Source organism: Pan troglodytes, chromosome X (genome assembly GCF_028858775.2).
Source record: "Pan troglodytes isolate AG18354 chromosome X, NHGRI_mPanTro3-v2.0_pri, whole genome shotgun sequence".
In the NCBI taxonomy this organism is placed as follows: domain Eukaryota; kingdom Metazoa; phylum Chordata; class Mammalia; order Primates; family Hominidae; genus Pan; species Pan troglodytes.
The window spans coordinates 56,236,059-56,251,274 of record NC_072421.2 but is presented as its reverse complement, the minus strand read 5'-3'; the positions used below and the strand labels follow the sequence as shown (position 1 = coordinate 56,251,274).

Genomic DNA, 15,216 nt, shown 5'->3' with positions numbered 1-15,216 from the left:
AATGAATCACAAAAAAGCAATAAACAAAATCATATAACCAGAGAAAATCACATTCACTAGATAAAGACAGAAAGGAAAGAAAGAAGGTAGAGAAGACAACAAAAACAAAAACAAAACAGAAAACACATAATAAAATAGCAAAGTAAGTCCTTATTTACTTATTTATGTTTTTCTTTTTGGAGATGGAATCTCACTCTGTCACCCAGGCTGGAGTGCAGCTGTATGATCTTGACTCATCACAACCTCTGCCTCATGGGTTCAAGCAATTATCCTGCCTCAGTCTCCCAAGGAGCTGGGATTACAGGCACTCACCACCATGACCGGCTAAAGTCCTTATTTGTGAATAATGACATTGAATGTAAATGGACTAAACTCTCCAATCAAAAGACACACTGGCTCAATGAATGAAAAAACGAGACCCATGGATCTCCTGACTACAAGAAACACACATCATCTGTAAAGACACACAGAGACTGAAAATGAAAAAATACCAAAAGATATTCCATGTCAATGGAAACCAAAAAAAGAGCAGGAGTAACTATATTAATATCAGACAAAATAGATTTCAAGACAAAAACTATAAGAAGAGATAAAGAATGTAAGCATATAATGATAAAGGGGTCAATTCAGCAAGAGGATATAACAATTTTAAATACATTTGCACCCAACACGACAGCAAACAGATATATAAAGGAAATATTAGAGCTAAAGAGAAAGACCCCAGTGCAATCATAGCTGGAGACTTCAACACTCCCCTTTCAGGATTGGCCAGATCTTCTAGACGGAAAATCAACAAGGAAACAGCAGACTTAATCTGCACTGTAGACCACATGGATTTAATAGATATTTACAGAATATTTTATTCAAGAGCTGCAGAATAAACATTTTTATTCTTTAGCACGTGGATAATTCTCAAGGATAGACCATATGTTAGATCACATGCAAGTCTTAAAAATTTTTTTAAAAATTAAAATAATATCAAGTATTTTCTCTGAACACAATGGAATGAATGTAGAAATTATTGAAAAGAGGAAGTTTGGAACTGTGCAACTATATGGAAATTAAAAAATATGCTCTTCAATGATCAGTGAATCAATGAAAAATTTAAAATTGAAAAATTTCTTAGAACAAATGATAATGGAAACACAACATACCAAAACCTATTGGATACAGCAAAAGCAGTATAATAGGGAAGTTTACAGCTATAAGTGCTCACATGAAAAAACAAGAAAATCTTCAAATAAACAATCTAATAATGGATCTTAAAGAACTAGAAAAGCAAGAGCAAACCAAACCAGAACTTAGTAGAAAAAAAATAAGGATTAGAGCAGAAATAAATCAAATTAAAATTAAAGCATAAAAAAGCAGTGAAACAAAAAGTTAGTTTTTTAAAAAGTTAAACAAAATTGACAAACCTTTAGCCAGATGAGGAAAAAAAGAAATAAGACCCAAATAAATAAAATCAGAAATGAAAAAGGAGACATTAGAACTGATACTGCAGAAATTCTAAGGATCATTAGTGGCTATTATGAGCAAATATATGCCAATAAATTGGAGAGTCTGGAAGAAATGGACAAATTCCTAGACACATACAAACTACCAAGATTGAACCAGAAATAAATCTGATATGGTTTAGCTGTGTCTTCACTCAAATCTCACTTTGAATTGTAATAATCCCCATGTGTCAAGGGCAGGGCTATGTGGATATAATTGAATCATGGGGCCAGTTTCCCCCATACTGTTCTTGTGATAGTGAATAATACTCCTAAGATCTGATGGTTTTATAAATGGGAGTTCCACTGTACAAGCTCTCTTGCCTACCACGATGTAAGACGTGACTTTGCTCCTCATTCACCTTCTGCCATGATTGTGAGGCTTCCCCAGCCATGTGGAACTGTGAGTCAATTAAACTTCTTTTCTTTATAAATTACCCAGTCTTGGGTATGTCTTTGTAAGCAGCATGAGAACAGACTAATACAGTAAACTGGTATTGGTAGAGTGGGGTGTGGCTGTAAAGATACCCAAAAATGTGGAAGCAACTTTCAAACTGGGTAACAAGCAGAGGTGGCAACAGCTTGGAGGAAACAGAAGAAGACAGCAAAATGTGGGAAAGTCTGAAACTTCCTAGAGACTTGTTAAATGGCTTTGACCAAAATGCTGATAGTGATATGGGCAATAAAGTCCAAGCCCAGTTGGTCTCAGATGGATATGAGAACTAGAGCAAAGGTGACTCTTGTTATGCTTTAGCAAAGAGACTGGTGGCATTTTCCCCCTGTCCTAGAGATCTGTGGAACTTTGAAATTGAGAAAGATGATATAGGGCATCTGGTAGTAGAAATTTCTAAGCAGCAAAGTGTTCAAGATGCGACTTCAGTACTGTTAAAAGCATTAAGTTTTATGTATTCACAAAGATATGGTTTGCAATTGGAACTTATGTTTAAAAGGGAAGCAGAGCATAAAATTTTGAAAAATTTGCAGCCTGATGATGCAATAAAAAAGAAAAACCCATTTTCTGAGGAGAAATTCAAGCCAGCTGCAGAAATTTGCACAAGTAACAAGAAACCAAATGTTAATTGCCAATACAATGGGGAAAATGTCTCCAGGGCATGTCAGAGGTCTTCACAGCAGCCCCTCCCATCACAGGCCTGGAGGCCTAAAAGGAAAAAAATAATATCATGGGCTGGGCCCAGGGCCTTGCTGCTTTGTGCAGTCTGGGGACTTGATGCATTGTGTCCCAGCCATGGCTAGAAGGGGCCAACATCTATGTTGAGTTCTAGCTCAGGATGTTGCCTCAGACGGTTCAAGCCCCAAGCCTTGGCAGCTTCCATGTGGTTTTGGGCCGGTGGGTGCACAGAAATCAAGAACTGACATTTGGGAACCTCTGCCTAGATTTAAGAGGATGTATGGAAATGCTTGGATGTCCAGGCAGAAGTTTGCTGCAGGGGTAGAGCCCTCATGTAACTCTGCTAGGGCAGTGTGGAAGGGAAATGTGGGGTTGGGGCCCCCACACAGAGTCCCATCTGGAGCACTGCCTAGTGGAGCTATGACAAGAGGGCCACCGTCCTCCAGACATCAGAATGGTAGATTCACCAACATCTTGCACAATGCACCTGGAAAAGCTGCAGGCACAACACCAGTCCATGAAAGCAGCCAGGAGGGAGGCTGTACCCTAAGAAGCCACAGGGGCAGGGATGCCCAAGGCCATGAGAGTCCACCTCTTGCATCAGCATAACCTGGATGTGAGACATGGAATCAAAGGAGATCATTTTGGAGCTTTAACATTTGACTGCCCCATTGGATTTTGGACTTTCATGAGGTCTGTAGCCCATTTGTTTTGGCAAATTTCTCCCATTTTGAATAGGTTTATTTATCCAATGCCCATACTCCCATTGTATCTAGGAAGTAACTAACTAGCTTTTGATTTTACAGGCTCATAGGTGGAAGGGACTTGCCTTGTCTCAGATAAGACCTTGGACTGTGGACTTTTGAGTTAACGCTAAAATGATTTAAGATTTTGGGGGACTGTTGTGAAGGCATGATTGGTTTTGAAATATGAGGACATGAGATGTGAAAGGAACCAGGGGTGGGATGGTATGGTTTGGCTGTGTCCCCACCCAAATCTCACCTCGAATTGTAATAATCCCCATGTGTCAAGGGAAGGGCTAGGTGGAGATAATTGAATCATAGGGGTGGTTTCCCCTACACTGTTCTCATGGTAGTAAATAAGTCTCATGAGATCTGATGGTTTTATAAGTGGGAGTTCCCCTGCACAAGCTCACTTGCCTGCTGTTATGTAAGACGTGACTTTGCTCCTCATTAGCCTTCCACCATGATTGTGAGGTCTCCCCAGCCATGTGGAACTGTGAGTCAATTAAACCTCTTTCCTTTATAAGTTATCCAGTCTTGGGTATGTCTTTATTAGCAGCCTGAAAACAGACTAATACAAAATCCAAAACACAAACAGATGAATAATAAGTCATGAGATGGAAGCTGTATTAAAAAGTCTCCCAGTAAAGAAAATCCTGGGACCCAGTGGCTTCACTGGTGAATTCCACCAAACATTTAAAGAAGATCTAACACCAATCCTACTCAAATTATTCAGAAAAAATAGGTGAAAAGGGAATACTTTAAAATTCATTCCACAAGGCTAGTATTGCCCTGATTCCAAAAGCAGACAAAGACATATAAAAAAATTACAGGCCAATATCTCTAATGAATATTGATGCAAAAATCCTCAACAAACTATGAGCAAACCAAATTCAACAATACATTAGAAAGATCCTTCATCATGACCAAGTGCAATCCCTGGGATGCAATGATGGTGAAATGTGTGCAAATCAATCAATATGATACATAATATCAACAGAATGAAGGATAGAAATGTATTAAAATGAGCATTATGACAGACATTAACTGTGTTCAGATTTTATTAAGCTAGGTAGTTTCTATTTAATATTTAAATCTTCCCATAATGAAATGCAGTGATGAACTGTAAAAATCAAGATTAAATAAGAAAATCATTAATAGGGTCAAAGCCTTTATTATTGCTATTATGTATAAGCTGAGAAATGGTTGCTTCTTAAGAAAAAATACATCCTTTGTTAAAATATATCCCTTGTTATACTTAGGGCAAGTTACAAACCTCACATTTTTTTTGACAGGAGAATTGTTCCAGTGAATCATTTATTTCCAGTGAACCCCAGACATGACAAGCAGTCTAGTCTCCAAATTTTATTAGTTGGTTGTTACCATCACACTAATAGACAACCTCCATTTTCCAAGAATAAAACTGTAATATCTGTAGGTCATTTTCCAGCTCGATTTCTCTGCCCAGCTTCTAAAATTAGAACAAAGGTGGGGAAGGATGTGATTAACACAGATTCAGTAAAGCATGTCACACATACTCTCCCCCCACCCCATCCCCAAGCAGTAGGTTACCCTTAAAATGAAACAGATCAGTGCTCTCCATTTAGAATCAAACTGTTGTTATCTAGAGACAGTTTAATGTCATACTATGGGGATTAAGTTTGACTTTGTATTTTGCTGGGCAACTTACATTGGAACTTTCATAGGACAACAGAAGGTCTGACAGAGGAACTTAAAAAAATGAAGGAGAAAAACCATATGATTATTTCAACTGATGCTGAAAAAGCATTTAATAAAATTCCACATCCCTTCATGATAAAAAAAAAAAACCCTAAAGAAACTGGGGAAACAAGTAACATACCTCAACATAATAAAAGCCATATATGACAGACCCATGGCTAGTACCATACTCAATGAGAAAACAGTGAAAACCTTTTCTTGAAGATCCGTAACACAACAAGGAGGCCCATTGTCAATGCTGTTCTTATACGTAGTACTAGAAGTCCTAGCTAGAGCAATCAGACAAGAGCAGAATATAAAGGACATCAAAATTGGAAGGGAAGAAATCAAATTATTCTTGTTTGCTGATGATATATTCATATATTTGCAAAAGCCTAAAAACTCCACAAAAAAGCTACTAGAACTGACAAACAAATTCAGTAAATTTGCAGTATACTAAATCAACATACAAAAATCAGTAGCATTTCTATATGCCAACAGTGAACAGTCTGAAAAACATTTTAAAGTAATCCCATTTACAATGGCCACACATAAAATTATATATCTAAGAATTAACTTAACCAAAGAAGTGGGAAAACTCTATTATAAAAACTGTAAAACACTGATGAGAGAAATTTAAGAGAACACTAAAAATTGGAAAAATATTCCATGTTCAAAATTGGAAGAATTAACTATGTTAAAATGTCCACACTACCTAAAGCAATCTAGAGATTCAACTCTATTCCTATTAAAATACCAAAGACCTTCCCCACAGAACTAGAAAAAACTATTCCAAAATGTATATGGAACCATAAAAAAAAAGCTGAATAGACAAAGCTATCCTAACCAAGAACAATAAAACCAAAGAAATCACATTAACTGACTTCAAATTATGCTAAACATATAGTAACCAAAACAGCATGGTACTGGCATGAAAAGACACATAGACCAGTGGAACAGAATAGCAAACCCAGAAAAAAATCCACACATCTACAGTGAAGTCATTTTTGACAAACGTGACAATAACATACATTGGGGAATGGACCGTCTCTTCAATAAATGGTGATGGGAAAACTGGATATCCATATGCAAAAGAATGAAACCAGACCCCTTTCTCTCACCATATACGAAAGTAAAATCAAAATGGATTAAAGACTTGAATCGAACATCTTAAACTATGAAACTACTGCAAGAAAACATTGGGGAAAATATCCAAGACGTTGGCCTCGGCAAAAATTTCTTGAGCAATATTCCACAAGCACAGGTAACCAAAGCAAAAATGGACAAATGGGATCACATGAAGTTAGAAAGCTTCTGCACAGCAAAGGATACAATCAACAAAGTGAAGAAACGACCCACAGAGTGGGAGAAAATCTTTGCAAACTACATTTCTGACACAGGTTTAATAACCAGAATGTATATGGAGCTCAAACAACAATATAGGGAAAAATCTTATAATTCAATAAAAAAGATCAAAACATTTAAATAGATATTTCTCAAAGGAAGACATACAAATAGCAAACAGGAATATGAAAAGGTGCTCAACATCATTGACCATTAGAGAAATGCAAATCAAAACTACAATGAAATGTCATCCACTCCAGTTAAAAATAGCTTTTATCCAAAACACAGACAATAACAAATGTTGGCAAGGATACAGAGAAAAGGGAACACTTGTACATTTTGGGTGGGGGTGTAAATTAGTACAACCACTATGAAGAACCGTTTGGAGGTTTCTCCAAATCTAAAAACAGAGCTACCATAAGATCCAGCAATCCTACTGCTGGGTATATACCCAAAAGAAATGAAATCAGTATATCAAAGAGATATCTGAACCTCTATGTTTGTTCCAGCAGTGTTTACCACAGCTAAGATTTGGAAGGGACCTAACAGCCCATCAACAGATAAATGGATAAATAAAATGTGGTAAATATAAACAATGGAATATTATTCAGCCACAAAAAGAATGATATTCAGTCATTTGCAACAATATGCATGGAACTGGAGATCATTATGTTATAAGCCAGGCACAGAAAGACAAACATTACATGTTCTCACTTATTTGTGGGATCTAAAAATAAAAACAATGAAACTCATAGACACAGAGAGTAGAAGGATAGTTTCCAGAGGCTGGGGAGGATAATGGAGTGCAGGTGGGAGGGGGGGAAGGTTAATGGTACAAAAAAATGGTTAGAAAGAAGAAATAAGACCTACTATTTGATAGCACAACAGGGTGACTATAGTTAGCAATAGCTTAATTGTACATGTACAAATAACTAAAAGAGTGTAATTGGATTGTTTGTAGCTCAAAGGATAAATGTTTGAGAGGATGGATACCTCATTCTCCATGATGTGCTTCTTTCACATCGCATGCCTGTATGAAATATTTCATATACCTCATAAATATATACACCTACTATGTACCCACAAAAATAAACAAGAAAACAAACAAAAAAACCCAACAAACAAACAAACCAAAAAGACAGATCAAAAGACTTAGTCATGCAATGTGAAAAAAAAAGGGTAGGGTCTCAAAAGTCAGTTTGTAGCTCTTCTCTCTCATAAATACTCCAACAGTTCACCTGGAGGACTATTGGACAGTACGAGCCTTCTTCATACTCACTCTCTGGGAGTGGATACTCTTCTCTAGGAGGCTCAGATACTTGCAAGTCAAGTCTTAATGGGCTTGGCAATGAGGGAGAAGTTGTTGACATACTTCCCGAATCCCAAGAGAGTCCTGAATTCTTAATATTGGTAAGGCATCCACAGATCTCAATGATCGATGTTTTCATGGCTCCATGCTGTTCCACTTGATAAACGAAATAACTCATGTATTTTATTTAAGTCCAGGAAAACAAGAATTTGTTGAAAACTGACTTAGGGCCAGCCATATTTAGGCTACTGGGTTTTTGATGAGCCTCTATTAATGTAATTTTAATTTATGGCTGCACATTATTGAGGTATGATTGACATGTAAAAACTGTACATATTTAATGTATACAACTAAATGAGTCTGAGGATAAGTATATATCCATGAAACCATCAAGTCCATAGACATATCCATCACCTCCCAAAGTTTCCTTCTGTCTTCTTCACTATAATAATTCTTTCTTGTGAGATCACTTAATATAAGAACTATTCTCTTATCAAATTTTAACTATACAATACAGTACTGATAAGTATAAGCACTATGCTGTATGGTGGATCTCCAGGACGTATTTACCTTGCATAACTGAAACTTTGTACCCTTTCATGATCATCTCTCCATTCCCCGCCCCAACCCCTAACAACTACCATGTTTTTGTGTGTATGAGTTTGCCTGTTTTAGATTCTTCAAATAATTGTGATCACATAGTGCTTGTTCTTCTTTGCCTGGTTTATTTAACATAGCATCATATCCTCCAGCTCCATCCATGTTGTCACAAATGGCAGAATTTACTTCTTTTTAAAGGGTGAATAATATTTCACTGTATGTATGAATCACATTTTCTTTATTCATTCATGTGCCAATGGACATTTAGGTTGTTTTCTTGTCTTGGCTATTGTGAATAATGTTGCAATGAACATTGAAATACAAATACTCTTTGAGATCCTGATTTCAATTTCTTTGGATAAATACCTAGAAGTGGGATTGCTAAATCATATGGTAGTTTTATTTTTAATTTTTTGAGAAAACATCACACTGTTTTCCATAATGGCTGTAACAATTTACACTCTCATCAAAACTGTAGTTTTCTCCACAATCCTAACCAACATGTGTCATCTTTTGTTTTTTAAAAAGTAATGGCCATCCTAACACTTGTGATGTGATATATTATTGTGATTTTGATTTGCATTTCCCTAATGATTAATAATGCTGAGTGCCTTTCATATACCTTTTGACTATTTGTATGTTTTCTTTGGAAAAAAATGTCTAGTCAGGTCCTTTCTTCCTTTGTAAAGTGGGATATTATTAATTTTTTGCTGTTGAGTTGTAGGCATTCCTTATATATTTGTTTATTAACACATTTATCAGATATATGGCTGGCAAATATTTTTTCCCATTCCATAAGATGGCTTTTCATTTTTTTTGATTGTTTCCTTTGCTGCTCAGAGGTTTTCTAGTTTGATGTAGTTCACTTGCTTTTTTTGCTTGTGTTTTTGGTTTTACATCTATAAAATCATTGCCAAGACCAATGTGAATGATATTTTCTCTATTGTTTCCTTCTAGGATTCTTATGGATTCTTTCTTTATTCCATGCAAGTTAATTTTTGTATGTCATCTAAGATAAAGGCCCAATTTCACTTTTTTTGCATGTGAATGTCCAATTTCCCCAACACCATTTAATATTATTTTTAATTTAAAAATACTTAGTTATATTTTTATATGTTTTATATTTAATTTTTTGTAGATATTTTAGACTCTTTATTGGTTCACCTTTTTTTAATTCTTAAGTTTTAGTTTTTGTGAGTACATACAATGTGTTTACGTTTATGAGTTAGAAGAGACTTTTTTTAATACTTTAACTTCTACGGTACATGTGCACAATGAGCAGGTTTGGTACATAGGTATACATGTGCTATGTTGGTTTGCTGCACCCATCAACACATCATTTACATTAGGTATTTCTCCTAATGCTATCCCTCCCCCAGCCCCAGACCTCCCAACAGGCCCTGGTGTGTGATGTTCCCTGCCCTGTGTCCAAGTGATCTCATTGTTCAAATCCCATCTATGAGTGAGAACATGTAGTGTTTGGTTTTTTGTCCTTGCGATAGTTTCCTGAGAATGATGGTTTCCAGCTTGATCCATGTCTCTGCAAAGGACATGAACTCATCCTTTTTTATGGCTGCATACTATTCCATGCTGTATATGTGCCACATTTTCTTAATCCAGTCTATCATTGATGGACACTTGGGTTGTTTCCAAGTCTTTGCTATTGTGAATAGTGCCGCAATAAACATACGTGTGCATGTGTCTTTATAGAAGCATGATTTATAATCCTTTGGGTATATATCAAATAAAGGAATTGCTGGGCCAAATGGTAATTCTAGTTCTAGATCCTTGAAAAATCGCCACACTCTCTTAGACAATAATTGAGCTAATCTATACTCCCACCAACAGTGTAAAAGCATTCTTATTTCTCAACGTCCTCTCCAGCATCTGTTTATTCCTGACTTTTTAATGATTGCCATTCTAACTGGCGTGACATGGTATTGGGATTTTGATTTACACATCTCTGAAGGCCAGTGATGAGCATTTTTTCATGTGTCGGTAGGCTGCATATATGTCTTCTTTTGAGATGTGTCTGTTCATAACCTTTGTCCACTTTTTGATGGGGTTGTTTGTTTTTGTCTTGTAAATTTGTTAGAGTTCTTTGTAGATTCTGGATATTAGCCCATTTCAGATGGGTAGATTGCAAAAACCTTCTCACACCCTGTAGGATGCCTGTTCACTCAGATGGTAGTTTCTTTTGCTGTGCAGAAGCTCTTTAGTTTAATTAGATCCCATTTGTCTATTTTGGATTTTGTTGCCATTTCTTTTGGTGTTTTAGTCAGGAAGTCCTTGCCAATGCCTATTTCCTGAATGGTATTGCCTAGGTTTTCTTCTAGGGTTTGTATGGTTTTAGGTCTAACATTTAAGTCTTTCATCCATCTTGAATTAATTTTTTATAAGCTGTAAGGAAGGGATCTAGTTTCAGCTTTCTACATATGGCTAGCCAGTTTTCCCAGCACCATTTATTAAATAGGGAATCCTTTCCCCATTTCTTGTTTTTGTGAGGATTGTCAAAGATAAGATGGTGGTAGATGTGTGGTGTTATTTCTGAGGCCTCTGTTCTGTTCCTTTGGTCTATACCTCTCTTTTGGTACCAGTACCATGCTGTTTTGGTTACTGTAGCCTTGTAGTATAGTTTGAAGTCAGGTAGCATGATGCCTCCAGCTTTGTTCTTTTGACTTAGAATAGTCTTGGCAATGCAGGCTCTTTTTTCATTTCATATGAACTTCAAAGTAGTTTTTTCCAATTCTGTGAAGAAAGTCATTGGTAGCTTGATGGGGATGGCATTGAATCTATAAATTACTTTGGGCAGTATGGCCATTTTCATGATATTGGTTCTTCCTATCCATGAGCATGGAATATTCTTCCATTTGTTTGTGTCCTCTTTTTATTTCGTTGAGCATTGGTTTGTAGTTCTCTTTGAAGAGGTTCTTCACATCCCTTGTAAATTGGATTCCTGCATATTTTATTCTCTTTGTAGCAATTGTGAAAGGGAGTTCACTCAGGATTTGACTCTCTGTTTGTCTGTTAATGGTGTATAAGAATGTTTGTGATTTTTGCACATTGATTTTCTATCCTGAGACTTTGCTGAAGTTGCTTATCAGCTAAAGGAGATTTTGGGCTGAGACGATGGGGTTATTTAAATATACAATCAAGTCATCAGCAAACAGGGACAATTTGACTTCCTCTTTTCTTAATTGAATACCCTTAATTTCTTTCTCTTGCCTGATTGCCCTGGCCAGAACTTCCAACGCTATGTTGAATAGGACTGCTGAGAGAGGGCATCCTTGCTTGTGTCAGTTTTCAAAGGGAATGCTTCCAGTTTTTGTCCATTCAGTATGATATTGGCTGTAGGTTTGTCCTAAATATCTCTTATTATTCTGAGATAAGTCCCATCATTACCTAGTTTATTGAGAGTTTTTAGCATGGAAGGCTGTTGAATTTTGTCAAAGGCCTTTTCTGCATCTATTGAGATAATCATGTGGTTTTTGTCTTTGGTTCTGTTAATGTGATGGATTACGTTTATTGATTTGCATATATTGAACCAGCCTTGCATCCCAGGGAGGAAGCCAACTTGTTCATGGTGGATAAGCTTTTTGATGTGCTGCTGGATTCGGTTTGCCAGTATTTTATTGAGGATTTTTGCATCAATGTTCATCAGGGATATGGGTCTGAAATTCTCTTTTTTTTGTTGTGTCTCTGCCAGGCTTTGGTACTGGATGATTTTGGCCTCATAAAATGAGTTAGGGAGGATTCCCTCTTTTTCTATTGATTGGAATAGTTTCAGAAGGAATGGTGCCAGTCCCTCTTTGTACCTCTGGTAGAATTCAGCTGTGAATCCATCTGGTCCTAGACTCTTTTTGGTTGGTAGGCTATTAATTATTGCCTCAATTTCAGAGCTTGTTATTGGTCTATTCAGGGATTCAACTTCTTCCTGATTTAGTCTTGGGAGGGTGTATGTGTCCAGGAATTTATCCATTTCTTCTAGATTTTCTAGTTTATTTGCGTAGAGGTGTTTGTAGTATTCTCTGATGGTAGTTTGTATTTCTGTGGGATCGATGGTGATATCCCCTTTATCATTTTTTATTGCATCTATTTGATTCATCTGTCTTTTTTATTAGTCTTGCTAGTGGTCTATCAATTTTGTTGATCTTTTCAAAAAACCAGCTCCTGGATTCATTGATTTTTTGAAGGTTTTTTTTTTTGTGTCTCTATTTCCTTCAGTTCTGCTCTGATCTTAGTTATTTCTTGGCTTCTGCTAGCTTTTGAATGTGTTTGCTGTTGCTTCTGTGGTTCTTTTAACTGTGATGTTAGGGTGTCAAATTTAGATCTTTCCTGCTTTCTCTTGTGGGTATTTAGTGCTATAAATTTCCCTCTACACACTGCTTTAAATGTGTCCCTGATATTCTGGTACGTTGTGTCTTTGTTCTCATTGGTTTCAAAGAATATCTCTATTTCTGCCTTCATTTCGTTACTACCCAGTAGTCATTCAGGAGCAGGTTGTTCTGTTTCCATGTAGTTGTGCTGTTTTGAGTAAGTTTCTTAATCCTAAGTTCTAATTTGATTGCACTGTGCTCTGAGAGATAGTTTGTTGTGATTTTTTTACCTTTGCTGAGTGCTTTACTTCCAATTATGTGGTCAATTTTGGAATAATGAGATGTGGTGCTGAGAAGAATGTATATTCTGTTGATTTGGGGTGGAGAGTTCTGTAGATGTCTATTAGGTCTGCTTGGTGCAGAGCTGAGTTCAAGTCTTCGATATCCTTGTTAATCTTCTGTCTTGTTGATCTGTGCAATATTGACAGTGGAGTGTTAAAGTCTCCCACTATTATTGTGTGGGATTCTAAGTCTCTTTGTAGGTCTCTTAGGACTTGCTTTATGAATCTGGGTGCTCCTGTATTGGGTGCACATATCTTTAGGATAGTTAGCTCTTCTTGTTGAATTGATTCCTTTACCATTATGTAATGGCCTTCTTTGTCTCTTTTGATCTTTGTTGGTTTAAAGTGTGTTTTACCATAGACTAGGATTGCAACCCCTATTTTATTTATTTTTATTTTTTTTGCTTTCCATTTGCTTGGTAAATCTTCCTTCATCCCTTTATTTTGAGCCTCTGTGCATCTTTGCACGTGAGATGGGTTTCCTGAATACAGCACACTGATGGGTCTTGACTCTTTATTCAATTTGCCAGTCTGTGTCTTTTAATTGGGGCATTTAGCCCATTTACATTTAAGGTTAATATTTTTATGTGTTTACTTTATCCTGTCATTATGATGTTAGTTGGTTATTTTGCCCATTAATTGATACCATTTCTCCATGGCATGGATGGTCTTTACAATTTGGCATGTCTTTGCAGTGGCTGGTATCGGTTGTTTCTTTCCATGTTTCATGCTTGCTTTAGGAACTCTTGAAGGCAGTCCTGGTGGTGACATAATCTCTCGGCATTTGCTTGTCTGTAAAAAATTTTATTTCTCCTTCACTTATGAAGCTTAGTTTGCCTGGATATGTAATTCTGGGTTGAAAATTATTTTCTACAAGAATGTTGAATGTTGGCCCCCACTCTCTTCTGGCTTGTAAGGTTTCTGCCAGGAGATCCACTGTTAATCTGATGGGTTTTCTTTTGTGGGTAACTCGACCTTTCTCTCTGGCTGCCCTCAACACTTTTTCCTCCATTTTGACCCTTGTGAATCTGACAATTATGTGTCTTGGGATTGCTCTTCTCAAGGAGTATCTTTGTGGTGTTCTCTCTGTTTCCTGAATTTGAATGTTGGCCTGCCTTTCTAGGTTGGGGAAATTCTCCTGGATAATATCTTGAAGAGTCTTTTCCAACTTGGTTCCATTCTCCCCATCACTTTCAGGTACTCCAATCAAACACATATTTGGTCTTTTTACATAGTCCCACATTTCTTGGACACTTTGTTTCTTTCTTTCTACTTTTTTCTGTAACCTTGTCTTCTGGCTTTATTTCATTAATTTAATCTTCAATCACTGATACCCTTTTTTCCACTTCATCGAATCGGGTATTGAAGCTTGTGCACGTGTCACGAAGTTCTCAAACCATGGTTTTCAGCTCCATTAGGTCATTTACGGTCTTCTCTACACTAGTTACTCTAGTTAGCCATTCATCTAATCTTTTTTCAAGGGTTTTAGCTTCCTTGTGATGAGTTTGAACATCCTCTTTTAGTTTGGAAAAGTTTGTTATTACTGACCTGCTGAAGCCTACCTCTGTCAACTTGTCAAAGTCATACTCCATCCAGATTTGTTCTGTTGCTGTTGAGGAGCTGTGATCCTTGGGAGTAGAAGAGGTACTCTGATTTTTAGAATTTTCAGCTTTTCTTCTCTGGTTTCTCCTCATCTTTGTGGTTTTATCTACCTTTAGTCTTTGATGTTGGTGACTTACAGATGGGGTTTTGATGTAGATGACCTTTTTGTTGATGTTGATGGTATTCCTTTCTGTTTGTTAGTTTTCCTTCTAACATTCAGGTCCCTCAGCTGCAGGGCTGTTGGCATTTGCTGGAGGTCCACTCCAGACCCTGTTTGCCTGGGTATCACCAGCGGAGGCTGCAGAACAGCAAATATTGCAGAACAGCAAATATTGCTGTCTGATCCTTCCTCTGGAAGCTTTGTCCCAGAGGGGTAGCCGCCTATATGAGGTGTCTGTCAGCCCTTACTGGAGATGTCTCCTAGTTAGGTTACATGGGGGTCAGGGACCCACTTGAGGTGGCAGTCTGTCCGTTCTCAAAACTCAAACACCATGCTGGGAGAACCACTGCTCTTCAGAGCTGCCAGACAGGGCCATTTAAGTCTGCAGAAGTTGTCTGCTGCCTTTTGTTTAGCTATGTCCTGCCCACAGAGGTGGAGTCTAGAGGCAGTAGGACTTGTT

General features: G+C 37.1%; 1 protein-coding gene and 1 pseudogene across 1 annotated transcript in view; both read right to left on the bottom strand.

The window, feature by feature from the left end:
• Positions 1-15,216, bottom strand: part of KLF8 (KLF transcription factor 8) — a 381,472-nt gene that overhangs the window by 81,852 nt on the left and 284,404 nt on the right. The gene's annotated exons all lie outside the window — the stretch shown is intronic.
• LOC134809284 (aspartate aminotransferase, mitochondrial-like) overlaps positions 2,483-15,216 on the bottom strand; it is a 251,345-nt pseudogene continuing 238,611 nt past the window's right edge.